The sequence below is a fragment of the Mirounga leonina genome, unplaced genomic scaffold (genome assembly GCF_011800145.1).
Source record: "Mirounga leonina isolate KUSES-001 unplaced genomic scaffold, KU_Mleo_1.0 Mir_82, whole genome shotgun sequence".
In the NCBI taxonomy this organism is placed as follows: domain Eukaryota; kingdom Metazoa; phylum Chordata; class Mammalia; order Carnivora; family Phocidae; genus Mirounga; species Mirounga leonina.
Genome location: NW_023270825.1, coordinates 46477523 through 46498878, shown reverse-complemented (window position 1 = coordinate 46498878; position 21356 = coordinate 46477523). Strand labels below are relative to the sequence as shown.

The following is a 21356-nucleotide window of genomic DNA, read 5'->3' as shown; positions in this document are numbered from 1 at the left end:
AAAGTTATTTTAACTGTTTACTCACATGCCTGCTTCCTCAAACTACTATAAAAGTCAGGAATATATTTAACCTCAAATCCCAGAGTCTAATCCTGTGCCTGGCATTTGGAAGTACTCAATAAATTCATGGAATGAATAACTTCTTTTAAAAAAAGGCAAAAACATAGAGTTATGTTAATATTTTCATGCCATGGAAAAAGTAGTAATTTAAGATGTGCTTAAGGTGATGTTTCACTGATGGGCAATGTCTCATATTTAGGAAAACATCTCATCATATCAATGAAATAGAGCTATACCTCAACATCAAAAAGAATAATAATATATAACTTTACCTATGAATTTGTATTCTTTACTGTGATAAGTGCAGGAAAACATTTCCTGTGATAAGAAATATCTAAAACAACCCATCCTCTCTCAGCTCCATTTCCATATTGAGTGGATTATGTGTTGTTTTCCAAAGCAATCCTTTCAGAATTTTCTGATGTTTCAGGGCGTTATAAAATGGTTTGTTTTTTTTAAAATTTTTTTAACCATTTTTTTTAATTCTTATGTTAATCCCCATACATTACATCATTAGTTTTAGATGAAGTGTTCCAAGATTCATTGTTTGTGCATAACACCCAGTGCTCCATGCAGAATGTGCCCTCCTCAATACCCACCACCAGGCTAACCCATCCTCCCACCCCCCTCCCCTCTAGAACCCTCAGTTTGTTTTTCAGAGTCCATCGTCTCTCATGGTTCGTCTACCCCTCCGATTCCCCCCGCTTCATTCTTCCCCTCCCGCTACCTTCTTTTTTTTTTTCTTAACATATATTGCATTATTTGTTTCAGAGGTACAGATCTGAGTATAAAATGGTTTTTTAAGAGTTTTTAGGTACTTAGTTTACAAAATGTATTATGTAAGAGTCCATGTTTTTTGTGGTATTCACTGTTAATATGATTATTATGATTCAAAAAATATTCACATAGTAAATTTTGCCACAATCTAAATCTAGACCATAAACCCAATCTTAAACATATGTTTGTTTTAAGATTATTTATTTATTTATTTGACAGAGAGAGAGAGAGAAAGAGAGAGAGCACAAGCAAGCAGAGTAGCAGCAGAGGGAGAGGGAGAATCAATCCCAGGACCCTAGGATCATGACCTGAACCGAAGGCAGTTGCTGAACCGACTGAGCCACCCACAGGCACCCCTTAAACATATGTTTTTTTAGAAAAGCTGTTTAAAATATTTTGCTCCTTGGGTTACCTAATTATTTTATATTGCAGCAGTGTTTCACCATCTAACAATATGTTGTTCTTTATCTGCTAGATGGAGAAAGCCTGAAAAGAAACCAGATTTAGGAACTGTTTTCCAAGATAGTAAAGCAATACTCATTTATCTTTACATATGAAATGCTGGACTATCTCATTAGACATCAAATTAATTAAAGACCTTACCAACTCGTGTTCACTATGCACTCATTCTGAATGCATGTAAAAGATAAAAATGAGACAAAAGTGCAATCCTCCACTTTTAAATGCTTACATTGTCATCAACTACCATCAACCAATTTTTAATTTTAGTCTATTAATTAAATACAACTAATTTAGAAGGCAGTCATTGAAACATAGCTCTTGTTCTCTTTTCCATAATGAAGTCATGACTTAAAATCATAAGCGCAATATCCTTAGACACTGCTGCTTTGCTTTATCAGAAAGAAACTCTGAGTGTATTATCAACTGTGAAAAAAGATCACAGCTTCTCATATTCAGTTCCAGGGTCATGGTTCCCAAATGGTAAAAGCTGCGAATGAGGCAACTATTCCAAGTTAGCTTCAGCCCTAATGAACACAAAACTGAATTTCTTTTGCCAAGCAAAGGAGGCACACAAACAGGTACACTTTCAACCAGTCCCAGCCAGCTTTACATACTGATGTTTGGATTCAAAGAGCAGAGCCGTTAAGTTGGCTTCTGTAAGCATAAATCTGATTTTGGGTAATGTCCTTTCTCAGGTCCTCCCCTGTCTGTCTCCTCACCCATTTGTCAGACCCGGAAACATACACCCTATTCCTCCTTTAGTGAGGGGCCCTGTGGGGCGTTACTGCCACCCCTGGCCAGGGGTCACTGGGGTCGGCAGTCAGCGTTAAGACCTCAGAGGGCAGAAGCCCACCAGGTGGGAGCACTGTGCGTCCAGGGCCTGGGGACCAGGTGGAGGCTGGGTCTCTCCCGTGTCTCCAGTTCCCATCAGCAGGTCCTAGCGGGCACAGGCTGACCCGCTCTTCCCCGGACCCCGCAACTAAAGGAGGCAAAGAAACCTCAATCTTCTGATTCGATTTTTAGTGCCATAAAAAAAAAACTTCCAGCGGCGCTTTGCATCACCCGCCAAGCCCTCCAGCCACCTTTGGGAGCGGGCAAATAGAATTTGAGGGGTCACGAACGCTAAAACCACAGCAAATAGAGGCTGTGTCTACAATTGCATAAACAAGAGTTAGCGGGGGGAGGCTTGGCTTCCTGGCGGCGCCCCCTCCATCCAGTATAAACACCCACAAGGGCGCGGCGTCCCGAGTGGTGGGTGGGCCGGTGGGTGCGGGACAGGAGGACGGGAGGGAAGCTAGGAGTCACGAAGCCTCCTCTGCTGGGATCGCCTCCTCTTTGAGTGGCCTCCACTCCGTCGTTCCGAATTAGTAAGACGATGCTCAGTCCAAACAGCCACCCCCGCCCAGCCCAACTGGGCTCGGGAGGGAGCGTTCCAGGGGAGCGGGGGCCGAGCGTCGGAGAGGGCCATTCGGCCAGAAGGGGGAAGCTGACAGCGTGCCCTCCCGCCTCCGTCGTGGGGAAAGGCCTAGATCGCAGTGGTCCACACACAGCGCTCTTCGGCCACTCTCCTCCTTCCTCAGGACCCAGGAGGTGCGGTGCCCTCCGCTTTCTCCCACCCCCGAGTGGGGGCACCCCTCCGCGGGACGCTTGGTTGGGTCCGGGGCGGGGCCGGCAGGCTCCACGTGCGGCCGCAAGCTAGGCTCTCCGCTCCCGCGGCTCGGCGGCCACCCCCGCCACCTCGGGGCGGGCGTGTGGGCGGAGCCTCGGGGGGCGGGGCGGGAGGCGTGGGCGGGGGGCGGGGCGGACGCGGAGCGCTCGTCAAGCCGCCGGGGCAGAGGGGCTGAGAGGAGCCGGGCTGGCGCGGCGCAAGCAGGAAGGGTCGGAGAGCTGGTGAGAGTCCGACGCCTGGTGCTCCGGGCTTTCTGCGAGGTACTAGCGGGAACTCGGTGCCTGGGGGCTCCCCAGTCGGCCCCTAGCCCGGCCACCGCGCCCCGGCTGCCCACTGTGCCCCCTGCCGGCCGGGCGGCGGCTGGACGGGACTTTGGGAGGGTTTCTGGGAGTTGAGAGCCCCAGCTAAAGCAGTGTCCCCTTCTCTGCGTCTTTCTTCGCCTTCTTGCTTCCTCGGCTCTGGGCGTCGGGCACCGGGCTGGAAGGTCGCCTCTCCACCGGCAGAGCTCGCCCACACCGGGGCAGGAGGACAGGGCCCCGGGGCAGCCGAGCCCGGCAGCGGGGGAGGCGCGGAGCTCCGTGGCCGCCTGTGCGGCGAGGGCGGGAGGCCGACCGGGGCTGCGGGCTGCGCCCCGGGCTCACGGTGCCGCGCTCGGCTCCCCGGTGGCTTCCGGCGCCCTGTTCTGGGGGCGCCTGTCGGTTGCGCCCCATCTCTCGCGTCTTTGACGGGGCGCCGGGGCCAGCCCCTGAACCCTGCATTCCTGGGTGCCGTGCCGCCTGTTGTGCGCGCGCCGGGGCCCGGCAGCCGGGCTGCGGGAAGGGACCCGAGCGCGGCGGCTGCCCCACGGTCCCTGAAGTGTCTGGTCGGGGGGCCGGAGATTGAGCTGGGGCTCGGCGGCGCCAGAAGGGGGCCTCGGTGGGATGCGAGTGGGGGGCGCGGCCTGCAGAATTTGGGTTCCTGGAGGTGTTTGCGGCGTGCAGGCCGGGCCCCGGGCAGAGGAGACCACCAGCCTGTCCTGGAGGAGGGCCAGGAACTGTCAGGTATGGACCGCTGGGGGCCAACCGTGTGAGATCCACAGGGCTTCTAACAGCACCTCGAGTCCTGGGACAGCATAACCTAATGGGGAGGGCGTTTTCTTTAAGGGCATGAATAAATGGAAAGCTGTCAAAACAAGCATATTTTAAAGTTGAAATGAAGGCTGGCAGATTTTTAGGCCGTGCAGTCGTGTAGTTAGTGTCCACAGAAATATTAGCTCCTTTACACCCTTTTCGTTTTTATTTTTTGGCAAAATCTGTGTTGCCAGAATTTCCCTCAGGAGCTTTGCATTGCCCACAGCGGGGAAGGAAAACTTCAGCAAGCGTTCTCAGGTTGCTTTTGACTTCAAGCCTGTGCTCTCCAGCTTTTTTTGAGTGTGCAGAAAAAGTATCTGATTCTCTCCCTTTTTCTCTGAGATCCCACGATGTTTGTTTATTGGTTTTATAAGCATCTATTTAAATTTAGCTTTTGCACGAAATACTCCCCGTTGCCACAGGGTGTAGTTTAGGGATTAGAAAATACTGTTGGAGAAAGCTGCTAGTGGCTTCATTTTCCAAGAATGTAAGTCATTTCCTTTCTGTGATTTCAGGGAGTTGATATTTCACAGCATCAAAACTTTGTGGGGAAAATTTTCCGTAATACATCTGTCATTAAAAAGGCTCTTGACTTTTGGATTTTTTTCTTCTTAGGGCAGCGCATAAATTCAGGTTCAGCAATGTTAAAGGATAAGAAGTTTTTCAGAATCTACAGCATCATGAGAGTATTGTAGAAAGTAATTTTAACAACCACTAAGACTTACAAACAGCCTGCTCCGTAGAGAGTGGGGGAGGGGAGAAGACCAGAGGAGAGAGGCAGGGAAACAGATGCTTTTGCTGTTGTCCTTTGTAGTATAAAACTTGTAGCACTTAATCATTTTCCTTGGGTGTGGTTTTGAGAAATAAAAGTATTATGTTAAAAATGAAATTACTCCACAATATGAGATAGCTGACATTTAAATGCTCTTTCAGTATGTTTGTAAACATACTGGATTTGTATTTCATATTAAAATGGACCTTTGGGATCATTAGATGGGAAAGGTCCCCCAGGGGATATCTACTATCAAGTAAGTTATCTGCAGGATATCTTTTCCAGAAAGCAGACTGACTGTAATATGAACTAATTTTCCCCCTTTTGAAAAATTGCTTGTAAAAATGCCTGAGATCTGACACTGATGGACCACAGTAATCAGCAGTACTTACAGAACTCAAAACATCTTAAGGGAAAGGAAATCTTTCTCTATTTCCACTCCCTCCTTTCTGGGGGGCAACCTGGGTAAGCTACCAGCTTCAAGTACATAATTTGAACTTGCTGATTTAAGATGCTCCTGGCTCTCCAGGAAAACAATAGGGGCTAGGATGAAGACACTGTATTTGAAAGCAAAGTGTCCATGTGCTAGGTAATCATTTCTGGCAACCCGTTCTGTAAAAACTCATTCAATTGGGCTAGCTGAATCCAGGGAAGTGGCGGTTGTAGAGCTTTTCTAGTTTCTGGACTTTGTTTCCACTTTTAACTACACTTAAAAAGCCTTTGGCTTTCAGAACTTATGACATAATAGACTTGTGTAGCCTTTTTGTGGCAGATGCTTGAAATGAAAGTTTCAAACAGAATTGTTTTTGCCTCAGTTGTCAAGTTCAGAGTTTAGTGTAAATAAGTCCTGTCTCACAACTTTTTTGATAAAGGAATTCTTTGTAGTTTTCAACTTGGATGCTGCACATTTTGATTTCTGAGACTGAGGGTTTAAAAAAAAAACCTGCAAACAATTATTTTATTACATGAAAGCCAGTACCAAGAAAAGATTAACTCAGTCCAGATGTAAAAATGTATGTGAATTTTAGATTTGGATGATCTCAACAAGTTTTCCCTTTTGTTGATGAAACTGCCTGGATCCCAGATGGCATTCACAAATGATCCCTTAGGTGGTTTTCTGAGTTCAGAACTAAATTTCGGGGGACTTCTGTAAAGGCCTTTAAAATTGTTTTAAGTGTTCTAAAGGATAGAAAGTTTTCTGTATTTATGCAGACATGGGTTTTTCTGATTTCACGTTAATACAAACCTTATAAATACCCTGGTTTGGTAACTGAAGCCTGTGTAGGAAAGCCAGAAGTATTCAGGATTGTGTATTCTTATGGGCAAAGCATAGAATCTTTGGCTTTCGTTTATGCAATTCCAGTGTTGTTTTAAAGAAAATGAAGAGTTTTGTGTGTTTGCAGTCTTCAGTAGAATCCTGTTGTAATACAGTTTCTGGTTTCCTATATTAAGCAATTGGTCCTTACATGATGATCCTCTACCCCGCTCCCTCACCAACAAGAAACAACAAACACAACCTATAAGAAAACTACAGTAGTTTAAAAAAATCTGTACTTCCAGCGCTAAAGTTATAAAGGGTGTGTGTTGCACACTTAAAATTATATACTTTCAAGAAGTCTTTGATTATATAATTACACATTTGGGAGTTTAATTGCATTGTGATTGTGTATTAAACAGTTGAGTGTAGGAGGGGGGAATAGAAAAGATACAATGAAGGAATTTTATGAGTGGTGAAATTTTAGTTAAAATATGTCTTTCCTAGGGGCACCTGGGTGACTCAGTTAAGCATCTACCTTTGAGCGCCACAGAGCGGCCCCCCCCCAACATCCTCGGGCTCCCTGCTCAGTGGGGTATATGCTTCTGTTTCTCCCTCTCCACCTGTCTCTCTCAAATAGATAAATAAAATCTTTTTAAGAAATGTATCTTTCCTAAACCCACACAGGAAAGATAGTATTGTTGGCCTCTGTAGTTAAACTTTGACATGGAGGGTAGAAGAGAGCTTTTTGAATTGCATATTATCATGCTCGCCTCGGCAGCACACGAACTAAAATTGAATTGCATATTATCCGGAGGAAGAGGCTTTGGGGCCTATAAAAATAAGTAGAAACAAATTAAAGGAATAATTTGAGAGGAAGGAGGAGGTAGAATACTGGGGCTTGAGTTGCAAGGAAAATCTGAACTTAGGATGAATATTTATTTATTTACTTATTTATTTTTAGATTTTATTTATTTATTTGACAGAGATAGCGAGAGCAGGAACACAAGCAGGGGGAGTGGGAGAGGGAGAAGCAGGCTTCCCGCCGGGCAGGGAGCCCGATGTGGGACTCGATCCCGGGACCCTGGGATCATGACCTGAGCCGAAGGCAGACGCTTAACGACTGAGCCACCCAGGTGCCCAACATCCTTCTTCTTAATTAATTCTCGTGTGTGTGTGTGTGTGTGTGTGTGTGTGTGAGAGAGGCTCTAGGGTAATAATGGCCAGAGTTATCATAAAATTTTGAGTGAAAACAAGCTACCTGTGCTTCCAGGTTATCTGATACGATTTGGTGGTGTAATTACTTCTGATGCAAGTTTGTATAATACCACTTTTTTTCTGTATCAAGTGGAGCAATCATGTAGTATAGCATATTGACCCAAAGAGATAAATAGAACACTGGGAGGGGGAAAGAAATCGCTGATCTGACAGGAAGAATTTTCTCAGGAGGAGAAACGTGTAGTGCAGCACCAAGTTCAGACGAACCAGTGACAGGCCAGAGGAGAAGGCAACGTTGACTGGAGCTTTCTTGGAGCTGTCTGAGCCTAACATTTTCTTGAATGCCTTTCCCCACCTGTGTGGCTTACCTAACAGAGTTTAACCTGTACAGGAAGAAACCAAGTAGAAATTTGGGCATTATCTAGTTTATTTCATTAATGTGATAACTGGGATAATTCTGACCAAAAATAACTATTTAGAACTTTCAGCATTCCTAATTGATTATCCCGGAATATTTTCAGAGGTTTTCTAATAACCCTGCCTTTATACATATTTATTTTAGAACGTTGAGCAGTAATGTTTTTCAGGTATATGAACACAGAAAAGCAATTATTTTATACTAACTTATAACCACAGTTTCATATGAAGGAGGAAATCATTATAAAAATCAAACAAGTTCTGGATGAAGATTTTAGGAAATTAATGAAAAGCTCACTGAGCTTTTCAGGTAGTTCTTTGTGTGGTTTATATTAAATGAGTAGTTATTTTTCTCCCCACAAGTAGCAGCACGTGTACTGTCCCAGTTTCAGTAGATGGCTTGGGGGGGGGGAGGTGTCCCTGTGGCTTTATTTCTTTGAACTTGTTATTGAATAATTAGATACAACCAGAAAAATGCACAGATCAGAAGTGTATACCATGAAGTGATCATATCCAGGCAGCCAGCATCCAAATCAAAAAACCAGATCACTACCTCATCCCCCTGCCCCCTAGAAGCCTCTCCTTACATTGGTAATCCCTGCCCCAGGGATAACAGCTATTCTGACGTTCTTTGCCGTGGGTTAGTTTTAATCTGTTCTCAGACTGCATTTAAGTGCAATCAAATATAAGTTCTCTTTTTTGTCTTCTTCAGCTCAACATAGTGTCATGTCCAAATTGATGCAGGTAGCAGTGCCTTTTTCTTTTACTTCTGTGGATGAATGTACCCAGTTTATTTACCCATTCTGTTGATGGACATTTGGGGAGTTTGGGGCTGATATGTGGGGTATGACCTTTTGATGGCTCAAGAAAAGTCAAGCACTTTGGAGTTGAAAGGAGAATATAGTCTTAAGATAAAAAGAGAAAAATACTTCAGAAATGTGAGAGAAAAAAATGCAATATTACAAAAACACTGAAGTCTCAACTCAGTCCACAGAATCTTAAGTGTTTCAGGGACACAGGAATATACCAGCTGGATATTGCCAGATTTTACCTGAGAATTGGGAAGAGGGAGGAGACCTCAGGTGGCAGCTAGCCTCACCATTTTTTAGAAGTGGAGGGACTGAGGCCCTGTGAGGTTGAGGGACTCAGAGTCTCAGGGCTCACGACCGCGTCAAGAGTACAAGCTGCTCTGACCCTCAGTCTAGTCTAGATTAGTGCCGTCTGACCGCTAAAACCTACTCTGCCGCCCGAGCAGTGAGTCCACTGGCCTAAGGATGGGGTGCCCTTTTCTGATTGACGCCAAGGTCTTCTGTAGCTCTGTGCAGATGGACTCAGCCCTGCCCAGAGTAAGCAGAGCAGTAGCCCAGTGAGGCAGCATTTTACCTCCTCAGGGCTGTTCTGTCTCTGCTCCCCTGCAGAAGTCCCTTGAACGTCTCTTCCTCCCTTTTCTACTTCTCCCTGTGTTCTAGGCCTTTCTAGTGAGATCCTGGGTATTAAGTGCCAGGTAGGTGACATCTCGAGGTCCCTCCTGATTTATTGTTTCATTGATCCATAAATGATCTAGGTTGGACCCCAATTTCAAAGGACTGTTTTCTAAATATTTTCAGAATAGTTCACTCTTAAGGAGATATTGTGAAAAATTCTTTCTTCTTTTTTTTGTTTTTTGTTTGCCTCTTCCTGCCATTATGTCCCCACCTTTTATACACTTTCCTCCTCCCCTGGACACCCTTCCCCCTCCTTCAAGTTATCTTTTTGTAAACATCCCTGGAAACATCCTGTCTCTACCTACAACAACAGTGAAATTCGGATGCTGAAGTCTGTGGCAGTCTCCAGGAAGCATTTACTGTAAAACATAGGATTATGAGAAATCTAACAGATAAAACAAAGTGCTTACAAAGGGAAACAAATGATATATACGTATCTTTCTTTCGTCTTTCCCTAAAGAGAAAAAGGGCATTTTTTGTGGTTTAAGAAAAGGCTCAGAATTTTGACGTGGGCTCATAAGCAAGATGAAAAACAGGTAAAATAACAAAAGTTTTACAAATGGGTAGTAAATATATTCTGCTCAAATGAGATACTGCTTAGAACAGCAAAAACTTAGCATGTGTAATCTTAGAAAATAGAAAAAAAACATGCTCACAATAGGGTCACAACTCTGACAAGTTGCTCGCTGAAATTACTGCAGAAAGAGTAGTATGTTTTGGAGGCGACATGGAAGAGAAGCAGGAAAGTATAATGGTAAGAACGAGGTCTTTGGGTGCCTGGGTCACTCAGTCGTTACGTGTCTGCCTTCGGTTCAGGTCATGATCCCAGGGTCTTGGGATGGAGCCCCCATCAGGCTCCCTGCTCAGCGGAGAGCCTGCTTCTCCCTCTCCCGCTCCCCCTGCTTGTGTTCTTGTTCTCGCTGTGTCTCTCTCTGTCGAATAAATAAAATCTTAAAAAACAAAAACAAAAAAACCGAGGTCTTCTGAAATCAGTCCTCTGGGGCCCGGATACAGGCTCCACTATCTTCCAGTGTGTAACCTTGAGGAAGTTACTTAATTCTCTGAACCTCTTTTTCCTTATCTGTAAAATGAGGATAATGATAGTAACCATACCGCAGTGTGGTTTTGATTATTAAATGAAATAGTACATATAATGCAATGGCATGGTCTGACACAGTAAATTGCCAAGTAATGTTAGCTCTTATTACTGAGGACAGAAAAACCTCGATGTATAGGATTTTTAGTTTTCTTGGAAGTCCCTGAGCCTTTAATTTACAAGCAACTCATGAGATTTTATTATGTTTAGTTTTTGATGACATTCAGCAGGCAACAAAACCTAGTATTTCTCAGGTAAAGATACCAGGCAATCTACGTTGCTGCACTTAGAGTAGCTGCTGGCCTGTCCCATTGATCACTAATTGATTGATTTTTCCTAATTCTAATTTCCAGTAGTCTCACTCAGTCTCTCAGCTTCTGCTTGCTAGATAATTCTTTCCAGATGCTAAAAAATAAATCTGCAGATTAAAAAATACTCTCTTTATGATAATTAAGGTTGTGCAAAGTATTTTTAAATGTAAAGAGTACCAAATGGCCCATGTCTTTTGCTCTACATAGATTTTATGTACTTTTAAAGAAAACCACAATTATTGGTATAAAGCAATTGTTGTTTATTTCTCTCATCCCTACCCCCCTCCAGTGGCACAGTTTATATAATGTGGGTCAGACCCCCTTTATAATTTTCTCTCATGAGGCCCAAAGCTTACGATTTTAGACTATTCATTCAACAGAAATTAATAGTCTGAAAGTTTAAAAGGAACGTTTAAGAAAAACAAAGTTAAGCACATTATAAAGACACATTTACATCTAAACAGCATAATTATAAGCCCAGTCAAAATAGGCACAGCATCCTCCAGAATTATCATGATGTATCATTCTACTGTGTTCATTAAAAGCGGGACCTACTCTGTATAACCCCATGCCCTGTAACACATTGTATAATATCTTGAACTTAGTGAACATTTTTTAAAGCATTAAGTTACTGTGTCCATCAAAAAAATGGGTTTTACATCAGAAGTATCCAGGACCATGTTGAATACTTCGTGCAAGTCCTGCCAAAGTGCTTCTTGTCTAGGTGGGTGAACAAAATACATGTGTGTGGAAAGGAATTAGATTCAGATAAGTGCTAAATGGAGTCGTAGTTTTAGGGAGCAGAATCGCTAATGGCCAAGGGTAGGATGTCCCTTGCTTCCCTGGGGCTGCTGGATTTGTGTTGGGCCATGAGGTCAGGCTGGGATCTTTCTCTTCTTCAAGTACATAGGAGCTTTTCTGGGAACAACAACAACAATAAAAAGGTTAGGATCTAGTAAAAGACTCAAATATTAAAACTATGAAATTGGAATTATTAAATGTTTATTTAACTTCATTCATTTAATATAATGTATGCCTACTGTGTTCCAGGCACTGTTCTAGGCCCTAGAGATATGTCAGTGAACAAAATAAAGACAAAAGGCCTGCCTTCATGGAGCTTATATCCTATTAGAAGACAAACAATAAACACAACAAGGCAAATTTTACAGTATTTTAGAAAGTACTAAGTGTGGTTGGAAAAAGAAAAATAGAACAGGGTAAGGGACATTGGTAGGGCTGGAGGAGGGTAGTGGGGCCTTTGGCAATTTGAAGTAGTATGGTCCTGATAGGACTCACTGAGAAGATGACTTGGAGGAGGAAGTTGGCCATGCAGAGATACTTGGGGGGGAAGAGCATTCCATCAGAGATTAGCAAAGGCCTCAGGCAGAAGTGTGGTTGGTGTGTTTCAGGAACAGTGAGAAGGTCACAGAGTAGTAGTAGTAGATGAGGTCAAAGAGGTTTAGGTGGCATGTCCTGTAGGGCCTGACTGGTGGACCATTTTAAGAACTTAGGCTTTTACTCTGAGTGAAATGGGGAATCTTTGGAGAGCTTTGAGCAGGAGTAAGGGGATTTGATTTGCATTTTAATAGAATCACTGGCTGCTATGTTGAGATGGAAAAGTGGAGCAGGGTGGTCAAGGGCAGAAGCAGGGATACTAGTTAGCAGCTGTTGATAATAATCCAACTGAGAAATGTCAATAGCAGGGGAGGAGGTGGTGAGAAATGACCAGGGTTTATTTTGTAGATCAAACCACTAAGATTTCCTGGCCAGCTGTTAGAGGAGTATGAGAGAGATCAGAGTAAGGATAACGTCAAGACTTTTTGCATAATTATTGAGTTGCCATGAACCGAGATGGGATCTGATGGAGGAGTTGGTTTGCAAAAGATAACTGGGAGCTGCTTTAGACATGTAATGTTTGACTTCCAAGTGGAGAAGTTGAGTAGGTTGTTGGATATAGGAATCTGGAGTTTGGGCACCTGGGTGGCCCAGTCATTAAGCATCTGCCTTCGGCTCAGGTCAAGATCCCAGGGTCCTGGGGTTGGGCTCCCTGCTCAACGGGAAGCCTGCTTCTCCCTCTCCCACTCCCCCTGCTTGTGTTCCTGCTCTCGCTATCTCTGTCTCTGACAGATAAATAAATAAAATCTTAAAAAAAAAATAGGAATCTGGAGTTTAAGATATCCAGGCTGGAGATTCAAATTTGGAAGGTGCCAACAGAATTTGGATGAGATCCTCTAAGGAATGTTTGTAAACAGAGAAAGCAATCCGTGGACCAAGTCTTGGATCATACCAGTGTTTACAGTTTGTTGAAGAAGAGAGGAAATCTCCTAAGAAATTATCTTACAACATAGGAATTATGCACATATTTCCAACATAGTCGACCTAAGTGTCTCCATTTCCTAATTAAGTGTTATTATTAGAAGATACTGTTATTTCTTTTGACCCACAAGATGGGAGGAATGAACTGTGAGTTGTTTTTCTGTGATGAGGCACTTGGGCTGATCCTGAGGTGTTTCAACCTGTAGAGATTGAGTTGGTAAGAAGGAACCAACCAGTAAAGGAGACTGAGAAGGAACAGCCAGAATGATAGGGGGGAAATTGGAAGAATATCCTTGAAGTCAAGTAAAGAAAAGTGTCTGAGGGAAGAGAGAGTGAATCAGTGGTGTCATAGATTGAGGGGTGTGAGAGGTCAAGTAGGATGAGGACTGAGTTGCTCATTGGATTTAGCAAGGGAAGTCATTGGTGACCTTGACAAGAGCTGTGTCAGTGGAGGTGTGGGGACGAAACCTGATTGGAGTGGGCTCAAGAGGGAGTAAAAAGCTTTTGAAAGAGAATTCTTATTTTCAGTTCAGTTTTTTATAAATATCCAATATTGAATGTGAGTACTATTTAATATATCTGATAGACTTTGGGGTGGGACTTCAGAATACTAGAGGCCATGAGGGTCTTCAACAGGCTCTGACAGGGATTGGGGGAGCCTTTGAGCTTCCTTCTAGTTATTACTGGTAGAGATCCTAGTGTTTAGATTGTAGACCGTTTCTTTAGAAGTAGAAAAATAGGGGGCGCCTGGGTGGCTCAGTCAGTTAGGCGGCTGCCTTCGGCTTGGGTCATGATCCCGGGGTCCTGGGGTCAAGCCCCGCATCGGGCTTCCTGCTCGGCGGAGAGCCTGCTTCTCCCTCTCCCTCTGTCTGCCGCTCTGCCTGCTTGTGCTCTCTCTCTCTCTCTCTCTCTCTCTGTTAAATAAATAAATAAAAATCTTAAAGAAAAAAAAAAAGAAGTAGAAAAATAGTTCTGATGCAGTTTCTTTATTCTAAATTGCATCCCTTTGATAAGAACTATATCCTGGAAGCACTGTCGCTTTGTGTTGAGACTTTTTGTTCTGTTTCTAATAAAGAGGTGTCCTTTACAACCCATTGATCCTTTCTATGAAAAGGATACAACAGAGCCCCGGGGAGACCTGTGCTTTGAGTTGGCTTCCTTTTCAGCAATGGTGATAAGTTTCAGCTGACCAGCCACATATCCTAGTGCCGTGCCCCACGGACCTGGAAGCCTTCGTTCACGGAATGGATGGCTCAGGTTAGGGGTTCCCAAGAGGGGAGAACAAATTAAGTAATAGAAACATTGCTTGTTTTATATTTCTTTTATACCTTGCTGATATCTTCCATTGTGAATATTATTTCAAAGCATGTGATTATGCAATTTTCATAGTTCTGTATTGTATATCATAATTATGCACCAAGGATTTTCTCTTCTGGGAATTACCTTTCAATTATAATGCTAACTTTGTGTAATACTATCATCAGAATGAATCAACAAGTCTCTGATACTAATTATCTTTTCTTTTCCTAAGCTTATTAAAATGTTAACACATAGGCCTTTAATGCTTAAATATTGTTTTTGGGTAGTTAAAAGCTTAAGGTGAATGGTAGAATTAAAACTTTGTTACATGTGTTTGAATGTTGTTTGGTATTAAAAGAAAAGTATAGTAATAGTCTTTAGAAAGTTGCTAATTATGGGAAAATGCTGGAAAGAACAAGGGCTTTTCTTTTGCAGTGGATTATGGGGCGTGTTTTTTGAGAAGTGGCACTCCGGGGGCTATATGTGTGTTTCCAGTGGGTTGTGGTGTACACATAATGTCAGCATTCTCTTAGGTACTGCTCTGTCAACACTGCTTTATTAGTATCATTTTGAATGTTTTTTCAGCTGAAACTTATAAGTCACTCCACAGTTAGTTAAATGAGCGTAATTGGCTTGTAACAGAGAAATTCTGACACAAGGCCAATGTGAAATAATTTGGCAGCCCTAGGTGTTTTACATGGTAAATACTGGAGTGTGCAGAGGTATAAAACTAAGCAAATTTTGAAATAAATGTTAAGTCTCTTAAGTCAGTGACTACAGGATGAAGTCCAGAGCTCTTAAGCATGGGAATTCAACATGCCAAACCAGAGCTGCAATCCTGTGGCCCACCGGGAAGACAGACTGCAGACATGTTTTGGTTTCTAACATAGTATTAAAACATTTTTTTGCCAACATTTAAAAGTTGAAATTTTTAATTAAAAAAAAAACCTGAATTCTGCACCTTCTTTTGAAAAATCAGAAGGCATGGTGGTGATTTTTTGGGAGCAACGTAACAGCTTCCCCTTTCATAATGGGATTTGTACTCTGCAGTCCACCATAGTACCCAGAAGAGATCCTCTTGCCCCCAACACTGAGACGAAGTGGTTGTTGGCATTTTCATCCTGCAGGCTTCCCTCCTTTCCTGCCTATCCCAGTAGGCACATAAATTTACTCTCCTTATTTATAGTTACTTGGATGATTTTCTAGTGTCATATCACAGGTCCTCAAGTCTAACCAAATTTTTCTCCTCCTTGTCCCCCATGGTCTCCATTATCAGACTAATACTTAGTCTGGGTCCTCCTTGCTCTTCTGCTTCTACTGACCGGAGCTGCATAACGTCTGTATCACTGCATTGGAACTTAGTACCTCCTCCTTTATGTAGTCCTCTTTTTACATATATTTTCTAGCTCCCCAGCTGTAAGTTTCTTGAGGGCAACAACCATATCTTATAATTTACTAGTGCCTCGCAAGTTTATTTTAGATTTACTAGATTAATTATTGTTTAGATTTATCTCCCAGTGGATGGTAATATATGATTATAATGATGCTTTAGAAGAATTAGAAAATACCAAAAATTGCGGCACCTGGGTGGCTCAGATGGTAAGCGTCTGCCTTCAGCTCAGGTCATGATCCCGGGGTCCTGGAATCGAGCCCCGCATCGGGCTCTCTGCTCGGCCAGGAGCCTGCTTCCCCCTCTCCTCCTGCTCCCCCTGCTTGTGCTCTCTCACTCTCTGTCAACTAAATAAGGGAAAAAAAAAAGAAAATACCAAAAACTTATGTAAAATATATTGCCTCAAATAGGGCTTTCTTAATTTACTATGTCCATTTCTTTGTAGCAGGATTTATGTAATTTTTTTGAGTATTCACTAAACACCTCATTTATTGCCAGTTCTGATTCTGTTATGTAGATGGATGAAGTTTCCAAGTAAGTGGATCATTATTACATAGCAGTTTATTATTTTAGATATGCTTCCTTCTAAGGCTAATACTCTTTTAAATGTCTTATTTTTTCATTCTTTTGACAACTAGTATGTACCCTATGCAGAAGGACCTGGCGATAACGTGAGTTCAACAGGCATTATGGTGCCTGCTCTCCTGAAGCTTTAACCTGTTGGCTGGAAAGGCAGATTTAAATAACAGTATATAATTGTTCAATTTTTTTTTTTTAAAGATTTTATTTATTTGACGCGAGAGACAGTGAGAGAGGGAACACAGGCAGGGGGAGTGGGAGAGGGAGAAGCAGGCCTCCCGCTGAGCAGGGAGCCCGATGCAGGGCTCGATCCCAGGACCCTGGGATCATGACCTGAGCCGAAGGCAGACACTTAACGACTGAGCCACCCAGGCGCCCCTATAATTGTTCAATTTTGATAAGCATTACCAAGAAGTAGGGGGTATTCCGAGGCCTTATAAAAGAGCATTCTGGTCAGAGGGTGGGGCTTTAATGGGGAGTTCTTAACACAAGTAAATTCTTAACTCCCTGTCTTTCTCATAATTCCATAACAGTTTGTAAAAGATTCTGAAAGTAAAAATTTAACCTTAGAAACAAATAAATTAGGCAATTTCTGTAAAAAAAGAAGAGTTAAAAAAAAACTTTTCTAAAAAATTTACCATTGGCTGCAGTCATTGCATTAATGATAAAAAATGAATTACAACTTTATAGTTTATTTTGTTTGGTACCTGAGTTGAACTCGATTTAAGTAAGTAAATGAAAGACAAAAGGGAAATTGGGCTAGAAATTTTCAGATACAGCTAACTTGGAAACCAACTTTAATTTTATGAAACCATAATTATTTTAAAGATGTTTGAAGTAAGGACTTACGGCTTCCAAAAATAGAATATAAAAAATTGATTTTTTTCCCCCAAGTGGTTAATTACCTTTATTTTCTATCTCCAAACCCGTGACTGAAAAATATTAATAGTTTATCGGTCTGATCTTGGAGTGATGTAATACGGTGTCATGAAAAACCTCAGCAGTAAAGTTAGTGGCATTTGTGAGCCAAAAAATAGAGTGGAATTTTGTGTGGTGCATATATTTTATCACAGCAATCAGAAATGCCTTAGGCATTTTTTTCCCAAAGAAAATAGAATTCTATACTTAACTAAACCCGTCTAAATATAGTGGTAAAGTTAATTTTTTGCATAGTTTAGTGGCACACTGAAACGAAGGTCAGCTGAGGTGGTGCCATTTCTGAAATTGCTGTTGAGAAACATGTTACTGGTAATTATAGAAGGAGATTCAGAAAATTAACATATTTAAGGAAGTTTTAGTTCAAATAAACCCAGGATTTTCAAATGTGAGCTTAAGGAAATCAGATCAGGACATAGTTTTTAAGAAATGTCAAATGTCATGTAGAATTTAAAGTGAATTCCAAATAAATCTTTTTAACCCCAAATATGCATTAACTCAGCCCACATTAATTTTAAGTTACGAAGAGGATGTTTAACTGATTATTTGTAATTTACTAAATTATTTGCTTTTCCGGTGTCTACAGAAATATAAAGAGACATTTTCATGAATTTTAGCTGTAGAGTAAAAACTAGCGGGGAAAGCTAATGAAAGTTATCTAACTAATAAAGTTTCCTTTAATGATTGTTTGGCTTATGTATTCTTGAACTAGACTTATATTTCTGACCAATAAGTTTCAGGAAACTTTAAGCAGCATATCATAGATAGAGGACCTAAATTAATGCATTTTAATGAATAAACTATTTTCAGTTGAGGAGACTGAAATAAATACTCAATTGCCAAGGGGATGGGAAAGGCTATGAAATGTTGTTTGGGGGCCTGGTAGGCTGGTTAGTGGTCACTGAATTCCATTTTCTAGTGCTTGAATCCTGACTAGACTTGTTGTAATGGTGACTCGTGTTTGTGTATCTTTTTCTTGTATGATGTTATTGTCTGTACTGTGGATATTAGTCATGTCTTCCCAGGTAGGCAGTAAGATGTTTTGAGGACACATGAGATGCTGTATTTCTGCTCTCTTGAATTCTTCCATAGCTCCTAGAAAACTGTTGGCTCTTGATGTAAGCCCAACAGCATTATGGCTTTATTCTTTCTGATATGTATGATATGAGAGTATTGTCATCTAGATGTAAACCTTCAGCAAGTCGGGAAGCAAGCATTTGACCCATTAAAAAAAAGGTAACAGAATTGTGTTTATGCTTACCTCCCAAGACTGACGTTTAAATGATACGTATGTATAAATCATACAATACCGATAGGTATTCCTATTTCAGGTTGGCATTGGAAGTATACATTTTGTTGCTTAAATATTCAAAAGATTATGAAAAATAAAAATTTTGTTTCATAAACTTTCAAAAGACCATATGTAAATACTGGGTTTTAAAAATTAGCAATAGACTGCAGTAATAGAAATTATCTCTAATTTCTCAGTGCAAGAAGACAAAGTCTCTTTTGAAATACCTTAGTTCGGCGTTTCTTCCCAGCCTGCATCAGAACAGGTTTCTTGTTTCCTCATGCCATGAGTTTTCTCGGGTGACAGTACAATATGCACGGCGTTCCTCTGCTTTCCTGGGGCTGACCGAGACACAAGCTTAATCCATTGGAAACGCCCATTTAACCATGCCTGCAGTTTTTTCTCCTTGGTTTGACAAGTGGTGGTGTCCACTCTTGTTCTGGTGATCAAGTTTTCCATGAGGGGGTAGTCTTAAAATGACATGGGCCTCTGACCATTTGAGTTGATGTGCTTGGCCCAGTGGCCTAGGAGTGAGATGATAATGGAAGTTATTTTGTCAGTATCTTTATGAACTTTGAACCTTCCACAGGCCAGGAGCAGTTGACTCATAACACAAACGAAAAACTGTGTTTATGAAAATCCATGTTATGTATTTCCAAGTCTGACATATGAATAAAATATAACTTTCATAACAGTAATATGTAGTTAGATTTAATGTAGCATTGAAAAATACAAATTTTGTTTGTTTTCAAAAACTATGAAGATTGAATTTTGGTTACCAATAAAATGTAGCTGTACCATAGAACATTTTCCTCAAAGAAACAAATCAAGATGTCATTGATTTGCTTCCTGTGATAATTTTAAAAAATAACGTATATATACAATATATAAATATATATATATTTAAAAATGTTTGGTTATGGGAATAATTACGTAATGGTAAGAATAATTCCAAATGGTGTTCTTTCGATTCTCTGAGATGCCAAAATGTAAAATAAAATAATAGGTCTTCAGAATGGTATATGCATCTTAATTAATGAGGTTTTTCTACCTAAATGCAGATAGAAATATAGCCATATAGCACGATTAAGAATTCTATCATTAGAGTTCGGTATTATAATAGATCACTGTTCAGAAGTTGAATTACATCTGATTTTGAGAGAGGTCACAGATCTTAAGGTATTGTTAGATAATGGAAGATACTACTAAAATAACACAGTGCATTTGCAAGTGCTTTGTAAACATGATACCCTGTACACACCTCAGGGTCTTGTATAGTTCTCTGGATGGTCATGTACTACCAGTAGGTGTCCACAAGAGAAAGCAGAGCGTAGAAATTGCTGCAGTGTTTACCCTGGGCTGCAGGTCATGAGAGGGAGACTGTGACACTCTAAAATGAAGCACAAATGCGGGGCGCCTGGGTGGCTCAGTCGTTAAGCGTCTGCCTTCGGCTCAGGTCATGATCTCAGGGTCCTGGGATCGAGCCCCGCATCGGGCTCCCTGCTCCGCGGGAAGCCTGCTTCTCCCTCTCCCACTCCCCCTGCTTGTGTTCCCTCTCTCGCTGTGTCTCTCTCTGTCAAATAAATAAATAAAATTTAAAATAAATAAATAAAATAATGAAGCACCAATGCTCTGTGTGTGTGCATGGACACATACTCTGTAGGGCAAGGATGCAGAGTATTCATCAGAGTAAGAACCATGATTCATATATATTACCTCTTAAAAATTGAAGGTGAGCATGTATTTCCTTCAACTAGATATTCTGGCATCATCATAATTACATAATGAATATCTGTGTGACGTTTTGTAGTTTTAAAAGGAATTTTTACTTTGCTTACTTTATTTGATCTTCAGAGTAGTAGTCCCTCTATTTTACGGTTGAGGAGGTTAAATAATTTGTACGACTTTACAGCTTTACCTGATACAGTTTGTGACACAACCAGAACATGGTATTCTTCTTCTAACTGCGGCCTGGGCTTTTTTGCCAGTCACAGTCATCCTGTTGATAAAACATTTCTGGAATGTTTGTAAAATAAGATGTGACATTTTGATTTCTTTTTTTTTTTTAGTACCTTTTTAAGTCAATTATAGTTTCTGCCAGATACTAAATCAACTTGTTTTCCTTAGTTAACTTACATGGATTTTGCCATAGAGAATTTTTGTGTCAGGCTGAACTAGATAGGGTAGTCTTTTCAAACATACTGTACTTCCTGTGATAATGCATTTAACGTGGCACAAAATTCCTGATCATTGGATTTTATTAGAAGACAGCAAGGTTTACATAAAATTTCACCCTATTAATCCTTTGTTCAGAGCAGCTGTTACCTTGAAAAATATCTCTAGTAGTTTGTAGGGTTGGTTAGTAAAGGAAAATTAGAATAAAGATGTTTTGAAATGATTATACATTGTACACTTAAAGGTGAAACACTACAATAGCGTGACTTCTCTTGAGAACGTTGTAATCTTTAAGTGCTAATGTTTTATGGAAACATACCACAGGCCTTTTTGTAGGAAGTTTTACTTACATGTGGACTTTGCGGATGAACCCAAATTTAGCATGAGAACATCTGCAGTTCTTTCCTTCATTCAGCTGTCCATTTATATGCCAAGCATTTTGTTGGAAATTCAGTGATGAACAAGGCATGGACCTATCTTCTGGAAGTTAGAGCCTGGATGATAAGGGGAGACGGACAAACCAATGAACACTTACACCACATGACAAATGAAATGCTACCTGTTTAAAACTCTGCTGTGCACTTTTTGTTTAACAAGAAATTTTATCTCCAAAATTCTTACTAGGTGATACCATTGGTATACATAAAAGGCCAACCTCTGTTTTTACTTAGTAAAACATTTAAAATTATACTCTTTTTTTTCCAAATCACCATGAATCCTATGTTTTAATTTTTAAGGTC

General features: G+C 41.3%; 1 protein-coding gene across 3 annotated transcripts in view; it reads left to right on the top strand.

Moving 5' to 3' along the window:
- Nucleotides 1-3131: 3131 nt before the first annotated feature.
- The window catches only part of FRMD6 (FERM domain containing 6), a 77772-nt gene continuing 59547 nt past the window's right edge, over nucleotides 3132-21356 (top strand). For 2 of the 3 annotated variants that reach the window (XM_034993068.1, XM_034993064.1), the window contains exon 1: nucleotides 3132-3228. The gene's annotated coding sequence lies outside the window, so the exon portion shown is untranslated. The remainder of the gene's footprint in view (nucleotides 3229-21356) is intronic. The other variant, XM_034993065.1, reaches the window with a different exon arrangement.